Source organism: Abramis brama, assembly GCF_963993115.1.
Source record: "Abramis brama genome assembly, chromosome: 10".
NCBI lineage: Eukaryota > Metazoa > Chordata > Actinopteri > Cypriniformes > Leuciscidae > Abramis > Abramis brama.
Window position 1 is genome coordinate 28,966,975 of NC_139972.1, and position 8,594 is coordinate 28,975,568.

General features: G+C 41.7%; 1 long non-coding RNA gene across 1 annotated transcript in view; it reads right to left on the reverse strand.

Moving 5' to 3' along the window:
* LOC311091322 overlaps positions 1–815 on the reverse strand; it is a 14,611-nt gene extending 13,796 nt beyond the window's left edge. The window contains exons 1-2 of the long non-coding RNA XR_014608045.1: positions 746–815; positions 362–422 (exon numbers count right to left, since the gene is read on the reverse strand). This is a non-coding gene — a long non-coding RNA (uncharacterized lncRNA). The remainder of the gene's footprint in view (positions 1–361; positions 423–745) is intronic.
* Between the last annotated feature and the right edge of the window lie 7,779 nt (positions 816–8,594).

Here is an 8,594-nt window from a genome sequence, read left to right on the forward strand (position 1 = left end):
AGAATTTCCGAACATATATAAGCAATAGTTTTTTTTAGAAAGGACATTTTAAAAGAGAAAATTCTTAGAATTATGGAGAATCATTGAATTATGAATAATTAACTGTCATTTTGTGAATATTTAGTAATCAATAAAAAAGTAACTGTAGTCTGATTATGAGTATTTTAAAATGTAATATGATCTAATTACAAGTATTTAATTTTAGGAATCTGATTATTATGTCAGTTACTACCCAGCTCTGTATTATATGTATATACTATTTTGAAATAATAGGATGCATTTTGATCCATGAATATATTTTAAGTTTAAAGCCATTGGTTGTAAATACAATAGAAACTGAAAATAAGAGTAAGTGTGTTACCTGAGGGATATAAAGCAAAGAAGACAGCGGCAAAAACAACCTCATGGAATAACATCTCTGTCTGTAAATTTGAAAAACAATGATCTTATAACAGATTCAGTGCCATTTTCTGTTGCTTATTATATACAGCATGACTTATTTAGACCTATCAGAAAAAAACTTGGCTCTCTTCTCTTCTTATTGATGGCTTTTAACGTTACATTAAGTAGGCTACACGTAGTAAAACACATCATTTAATGTGAAGAACGTTCCGGAGCACATTTCCGACATCCTGAAATATTGAAACATGAAAACATATGATCTGTCTTGTCATTTTGGGGGTACAGTCTCTGATAATATTTGAAATAAATGCTGAATTGTTTCAGTCGATGCTGTCTGACTTACCTCTGAGCTTCTCACAAATCAGTGGCTTCCTACAATATTGCTGTTGTTATCAGAACCAGAATATATCCGCATGTCAGTCAGTGAGGGGGCTTTCACGCGTATCTGTTACGGTCTCACTTCCTGTGCCTTATTAATATTCAGGAAGGATGAAGGTTAACTAACAAGTTAAAGACTTGAATTAGTTTACAGCTGTCATCCATTACTTTTCATGCAAAGTTTGTGTTTTGGCCAAAGCAGTGTTTTGAAAAAATACATTACATGTTTATGCTTTCAGATATAATCAAATATTGAGGTCTTACTTTGTTTTTCTACACAGAAGGCTGTTAGGTGCTAACAGGAAATCTATGATGTGACAATGCCATGCCTGTCCCACATGAAACATTCAGACTACAGCTAAACTGGATGCACGCTCACGCTTTTCACAAGAAGTGCAATGAAAACCTGGGTAATACTTTACAATAATGTCTTTTGTTAAAGTTAGTTAATGCAATAACTATGAACAACATATTCTTGCAGCATTTCCTACACTTTGTTAATCTTAGTTAATAAAAAAAATGATCATGTTCTTGTTCACAGTGCATTAATGTTAACCCTTAAATGCATGAATGTCTCACTAATCATTATTACATATTTGGGTCTTTAGCCACTCAGATCTATATCGAACACGGATGGATCTCTACCTGTTAACACACAGGGCTTACATACATAGGGAAAACAGATCAGGGAGATGAGACAGCTGACAAGACTAACGAGGAAACAGGTGTGAAAGATGAACTAATGAAGGTTGCCATGGAAACCAAGGAGTGGTGGGAACACATGCGACTACTGAAAACAAGACTCAGACAGAACACAACTGTGACAGTGGGAGAGGGAGGCTGGGAGGGAATTCAGGGCTCAGGAACAGATCTGGGAATATGGACAGTCCTTGGGGCAGGAACAGATCAATGAACAGGAACAGATCTTGGGACAGGAACAGGAACAGGTATTGGCGTGGTGACGGCCATCAACAGAAGCATCAGTATCCTCATTTATACCAGCTGGCACTGGCATTTGTATGTTCACCTGCATCCTCTGTTCCTTGTGAAAGGATCTTTTCCAAGGCTGGAGAGGTTTTGTCCGAGAAGAGGAATCATCTAAACCCCAACACACTTGAAATAATTCTGATTCTAAATAAAAAAAAAATATATTGTAATCCTTCCTTCACCCACCCCAAACTGCAGTGTTGCAGGTTGCTCCTCTATATCCCCAGTCCAATAAGCACAACACTGCACTAAAACTAGTAACAGTTCACTGCACAATAACCCCCAGAAACAATTTTTACCACCCCAGACTATTCTGTTGCAGTTTACTTTATTACACTCTCTCCACCATAAGCACTGCACTCAACACAGTGTCACTTTTGTTGTTCATACTGTCACTATCCAAACAGTTAATGAATAATTAATTAACTGTGTGTGTGACAGTTGTCTCTGCACAAGTAAATTCAGACAGAGAAAGATACATATTTTATATTATACCCAGGCAATGGACAAATGTCTGCTCAGGTCTTTTTATTATTGTAAATGAAAGGTTACAGACATTGACAGTGAGAAGAAAATAAATAACAGATTAACTAATGAAGGTTACCATGGAAACCAAGGAGCGGCGGGAAGACAGAACAAAGGAAGACATGTGACTACTCGGACTACAAGACTCGGACAAAACACAACTGTGACAATATTAGAGTAACAATTACAGAAGAATCAAATAAAACATATTTTGTTACCATTTTGGAGCTTGGGAGAGTTTGGTTTGAGCAGATGTTTTATACCATCATCAAAGTCCTCATCAGAGCTCATTTCCCAGAACATTCAGTATCTGGCTCATATTTGCGATCTAACATATTCTCAAAACTATCATTTTCAACATCTTCAAAATCAATATTTGATCACTGACAGCTTCTTCACCTGATCCATCATCAAGTGACAGTGACACTAATATTTGATTGTGTTCAGTACTTGCTCTGCAGTAAATCGTGAGCCATTTCAAGTTTTGCTGATGATACTTCCTATTCTTTTGTTTTCTGCCTGCTGTAACTATCAGTGAAATGTCACTTCATCATTGTGTATCAAACATATAATAAAGGTCATAAAATATTCAATTACTGTAGTGCAGAAAAAGTATACTGTACTTACACTGTTACACACCTTGGGTCGTTAGCGACCCTATACAATTTTTTACAAAGAAAAAAAAAATTATTGTTATGGTGTTAATAATGAATTGATTGAGGAATACAAATGTGATGGATTTTTTAATAAATAAAATAGTAAACTGTAATTTAAACTAATCATAACATATAATTCTAACATCTAACCTCACTTCTCCTTTAGGCCAAACATTCTAACAGTTGAACAAAATGTACTCAGAAGATTGTTGGTGTGCCAAAACCAGTGGAAATTCTGAGATGCTGGCTAGACAATATCAAACATATAATAGTCTATAATAGTCTTATGACATATTGAGTAATCAAATTAACTTCTAACCTCTAAATCTCTAGATTTAAATTTGCTCTGCCAGTAACAGAGGGTGAAATGGGAGCTTGTTTTGCACAGATTAAACCAATCATATTGAAGGAAGGTGACGGTGAGTAATATGTCAAAATTAATATTACTGTTGTATATGTCTCTATCCTATAAAAACCTGATGTATTCTTCTTTCTGATAGAGATTCTCTGAGAAATGCTCGAGAACTCTCCCGGCCGTGATTAAAGCATTTAAAGGGCATTTTGCTGAAGTCTGGTTATTGCTGCAAGTTAGTTAGTGAAGCTTACTAGACACGTACTGTCAGCCCTCAGAATTGGGTAGATCAGTCATGAAGTCTATACTTATATGAGACCAAGGTCGCCGAGGAATAGGTAATGGCACTAGCTTGCCTTCGGGAAGCCTCCTCGGGGTGTTGGTTATGGCACAGACTGAGCATCCGCGGACGAATCTGGATACATCCTGGGAGATGGATGGCCACCAGTACCGTTGACTGAGGAGTGAGAGGGTACGCTTGCTACCCGGATGTCCAGAGCCCGGAACGGTGTGAGCTGAGTCCAGAAGGGGTATCCGCAGATGTTGAGGTACGAAGAGGCGCCCTTCTGGACCTCCCGGCGGAGCGGGCTGGCGAGCTGCCTCTTGGGTGATCTGCTGGTCGATGTCCCAAAGGATGGGACTCAGGATCATGGCTGGAGGGAGGATGGTTTCAGGTTGAAGGTCGGTTTGAGATGCGTGATGGAGCCGGGAGAGTGCGTCCGCCTTACAGTTCTTGCTTCCAGGTCGGTACGACACTACAAAATCGAACCGGGTAAAGAAGAGAGCCCAGCGGGCCTGACGAGGGTTCAGTCTTTTGGCTTTTTTGAGGTATTCAAGATTGCGATGGTCAGTTATTACCTCAAACTGGTGGTTGGCTCCCTCCAGCCAGTGTCTCCATTCCTCCAGAGCCAGCTTGATGGCCAGCAGCTCCCGGTTGCCGATGTCATAATTTAGCTCCGCCGGGGACAGCTTTCTGGAGAAGAAGGCACATGGAAGGAGTTTACGTGACTCACCCTGCCGCTGAGAGAGGACAGCTCCTACCCCGGTGGAAGAGGCGTCCACCTCTACCACGAATGGAAGATCTGGATCTGGATGAACAAGGATAGGAGCTGTCGTGAAGGCTTCCTTCAACTGCTGGAATGCTTGAATAGCACCGGGAGATAAGGACAGAGACTTGGGCCGGCCTTTGCGTGCAGAGGTGAGAGGAGCACTGATTTGACTGTAGTTTTGGATGAATCGTCGATAGAAGTTCGCGAAGCCCAGGAATCGTTGAAGATCTTTTATGGTAGAGGGTTGTGGCCAGTGCTGGATGGTTTCCACCTTCCTCTGGTCCATCTGAATGCCTTGTTGGTTAATGATGTAACCCAGGAATTGGACTGTAGAAATATGGAACTCGCACTTCTCCAGCTTCAGGTAGAGTCGGTGCTCTCTCAGTTTTTCTAGAACCTGAATGACGTGATGGTGATGTTCAGACATAGAAGAGGAATAGATGAGTATATCGTCGATGTAGACCACTACGAACCGGTTGAGAAACTCTCGTAGGACCTCGTTCATGTATCCTTGGAACACGGCAGGAGCGTTGGACAGCCCGAAGGGCATAACCCGGTATTCGTAGTGGCCTGAGGGGGTCACGAAGGCGGTCTTCCACTCATCCCCTCTTCGAATACGAATTAGGTTGTAAGCACTTCTGAGATCTAATTTCGAGAAGATGCTCGCACCACGAAGCTGTTCCAGGGCGGCTGGGACTAGAGGAAGGGGATAACGGAACTTGATGGTCTGAGAGTTCAGTTGACGATAATCAATGCACGGCCGCAAGCCTCCGTCCTTCTTGGCCACGAAGAAGAAACTCGAAGCGGCAGGGGAGGTAGATGGTCGGATGAACTGCTGTTCTAGTGCTTCCTTGACGTACTCCTCCATGGCCTTCTGTTCCGGGATGGACAAAGGATAAATGCGGCCCTTAGGAAGGATGGCTCCGGGTAGCAAGTCGATAGCGCAGTCCCATGGCCGGTGAGGTGGTAATTTAGTTGCCAGGACATTACTGAAGACATCCTGGAACGCCCGGTACTCCACTGGGATCTCGACTTGCGTTGCTGTCTCGGGACTTTCCACCGAGGTTGAACAAAGAGGAAAACCGGACTCACTCATTGAAGACTTGGAACGGACTGAAGGTCGAGTTTTCTTGACAGAACTAAGACAGGATACGTGACAATCCTCACCCCAGTGAAGAACCTCTCCAGATTCCCAGTGGAGTGTTGGCTGATGTTGGATTAACCAAGGGCGTCCCAGGATGATATCCGCAGTGGACTCCTCAAGCACCATAAACGAAAGCTCCTCAGAATGAAGACATCCGATGCGAAGAGTTAATGTTGGTGTGAAGTGACGAACACGACCTCGCCCCAGTGGCTTGCCCTGGATGGTTTGAATTGGCAGATCTTGAGCCAAGCGTCGCCGGCGAACGTTCAGTTTTTCAAGACACTGGGTGGATATAAAGTTCCCCGCTGACCCGGAGTCGATGAGAGCTTGCGCTGGGATACACATAGAAGACGTCAGGATATGTACTTTAGTACGATTTAATGCTTCAATCTTAGGAGTGAGTTGGATTGAATTTACCGCCGACCGCGGTGGGCGAACTGGACAGGAACTGAGGAAGTGTTTATCCGATCCACAATAGAGACAGAGATGATGCAGAATCCTGCGCTGGCATTCAGAGGATGAAAGATGAGTGGAGTCGATCTCCATGAGAACTGGTGCTGGAGGAGTATTGGAACTGACCGTGGGCGGAGAACTTACAGTGGGTGCAGACAGATCACAAGCAGAGAGGCGTTGCGAGATGCGGATGGATTTCTGAATCAGGTTCTCCAAACCCATGCTGTCCTCATACACCACCAGCAGATGGCAGATGTTAGGGTTCAGGCCATGGCGATAAGCGGTGATCAGAGCGGTTTCGTTCCAACCACTGGATGCGGCAAGGGTTCTGAACTGTAAAGCGAATGAACTCACCGATGAATTCCCTTGACGGAGATTATACAGTTGATCATGAACTGATAGTTCAGAAACAGTTTGTCCAAAGACTTCCTTGAAATGCCGCGTGAATTCAGTAATGGATTTTACCACCGCAGACTCAGAGTTCCATAAAGATTGAGCCCACTGAAGGGCTTGGCCTGAGAGGAGAGAAATCATGAAGGCGACTCGGGCTGCATCGTTGTGAAACTGGTGTTCATTCATGGTGAAATATAGTGAAGTTTGAAGAAGAAACCCACTGCAGTTCTCCGCCTCACCGGAAAAAGTCGCTGGCCGGGCCATGGGACTCGCGGAGGCAGTGAACGAAGTAGCGGGTGAATGCGGAAGTGGACGTGTTGACATCGATGAGATGGATGGAATGTCCGTGTACAGGTCTTCGGATGACTCCGCTTTCTGCATGTTGGGTCTGGTCTTCTGTCAGGGTTCACAGAGGATGCAGACAAAGTTGGTAAGATTATGGGTTTTATTGCAGATAACGGAGATGCAGACAGATGGTGAGTAATAGTAACACAGAACAACAGTGAATGCTTAGCTGGATTGGTAAAGTCCTTCTCTTTCGTTCTCTTGGCAGATGCAGGATGGATAGAAGGCAGAACAGGATGAGCTGACGGCTGAACAGGATACAGGAAGGACGGACCGGAGAGGATTTCAACAGGTAGGTATCCAGGTGTCTGTGAGTCATGAATTGACGAGACCAGACACTGAGTGAAGGGAGACTGTGGGTTATGTAGGGAGTGCTGGTAATGGGACACAGGTGACGGTGCTCAGTAATCAGGGGAGAGTGAACGGGTGACTTGATGACTGGGCGGAGAGAGAGAACGAGTGGGCGGAGGTGAAGGAGAGCGTGGAGGTGAAGATGGAATCCTGACACGTACTAGACACAACATAGTGTTATGAGACGAGATGTTATCCGACTTAAAGCCAGTTGTCGACGGTAGACGCAGTGCTAGATTATAAAGATTAAGTGTCGACTGTAGACGATTGTTCATCATTTATGTCTAGGATGTTTAGAAATCATAATTGCATGTGAATGAGAACAAACAATTATGATATATTTGCAATTCTACCAATTTACCTGGATGCAGATTAGAATGCTATTTTGTGTTTTTCTGAATGCAGACATTGTTTAAAAATATAAAATAAAGATACCTTCAGAACATCTTCTTTTGTCTTCCACAGAAGAAAGTCATAAAAGCTTTGGAATGACACAAAGATGATTTTCAATTTTGTATAAACTTTCCATTTAAGTGTATATAGTCATAGAGTAGAAGTTATTATTCAATAACATTTTAAATTTACATTTACATGTTACTGTTTAATCTGGAAATATGAAGATGTGTCTATCTTTTCATCTTTCTTGACAGGTATTTATCAAATCAAGAACATATTATTTTAATCTGTAGTCCTAGACAGCTGCAAACTACTGAACGTAAATTGTTTGATAGTAATGAACTGAGAAGTTCATTCTCAATTCATGACACGTCTTTAATTGACAATGGGTTTAAACCACATTTAACCTATTTACAGTAGTCAGTTAGTTAGTTTTCAAGGTTTGGGTTAAATAGAGAGTAATTTGTAAAATCAGTCACTAGATATCCCCCCTCTTCCTTGTAAATCTGAAGTGGAAATTTGACGTATATTTTTATAGCACGTGTCATGAATGAAGATGGCTATTGCAGATCAGTCACGATCCCTGAAATGTGTTTTATAAGAGTGTTTTCTTTTAGTACCTTCTGCTTTTGATGTCCTGTGAGAAAAAAATTATGATGGTTATATAAGTTAAATCCAAAGTAATTGCCAAAACGATTACTTTATGTTCTTAAAGGATTTTGTGGATCAAATACATTTAGCTTTTTTACTGAAATATATTTTCTCTTAATTCTGCATTTATCCTTGTTTGATTCATTATTATATTTTTATGACTGAATATGTTCATATTTTGAAAAAAAATAATCTGGGCGTATACAGTATATGCTCCATTTGGAATTTTTTCTTTTTTTTTTCTCTCTTGAGTGGATATTGACACCAAACACGAAAAATCCTGCACTACACTGATGATGTGCCTTTCTTAGAAAAAGTTCGACAGAAATCATCCAGGCAGCCTTTGATGGGATGTTACCATTTCTTGTTTTGTACTTTGGTTAGAGAAGCTTCATATCTGACCATTCATCAGCCAGTCCAAACAGCAGACTGTACCCAAATCAGAAAAAAAAAAAAAAAAAACTTATTTGATCTTTATCTTAGGATGTTTCCTGATTCTCCAGGGGACCAAA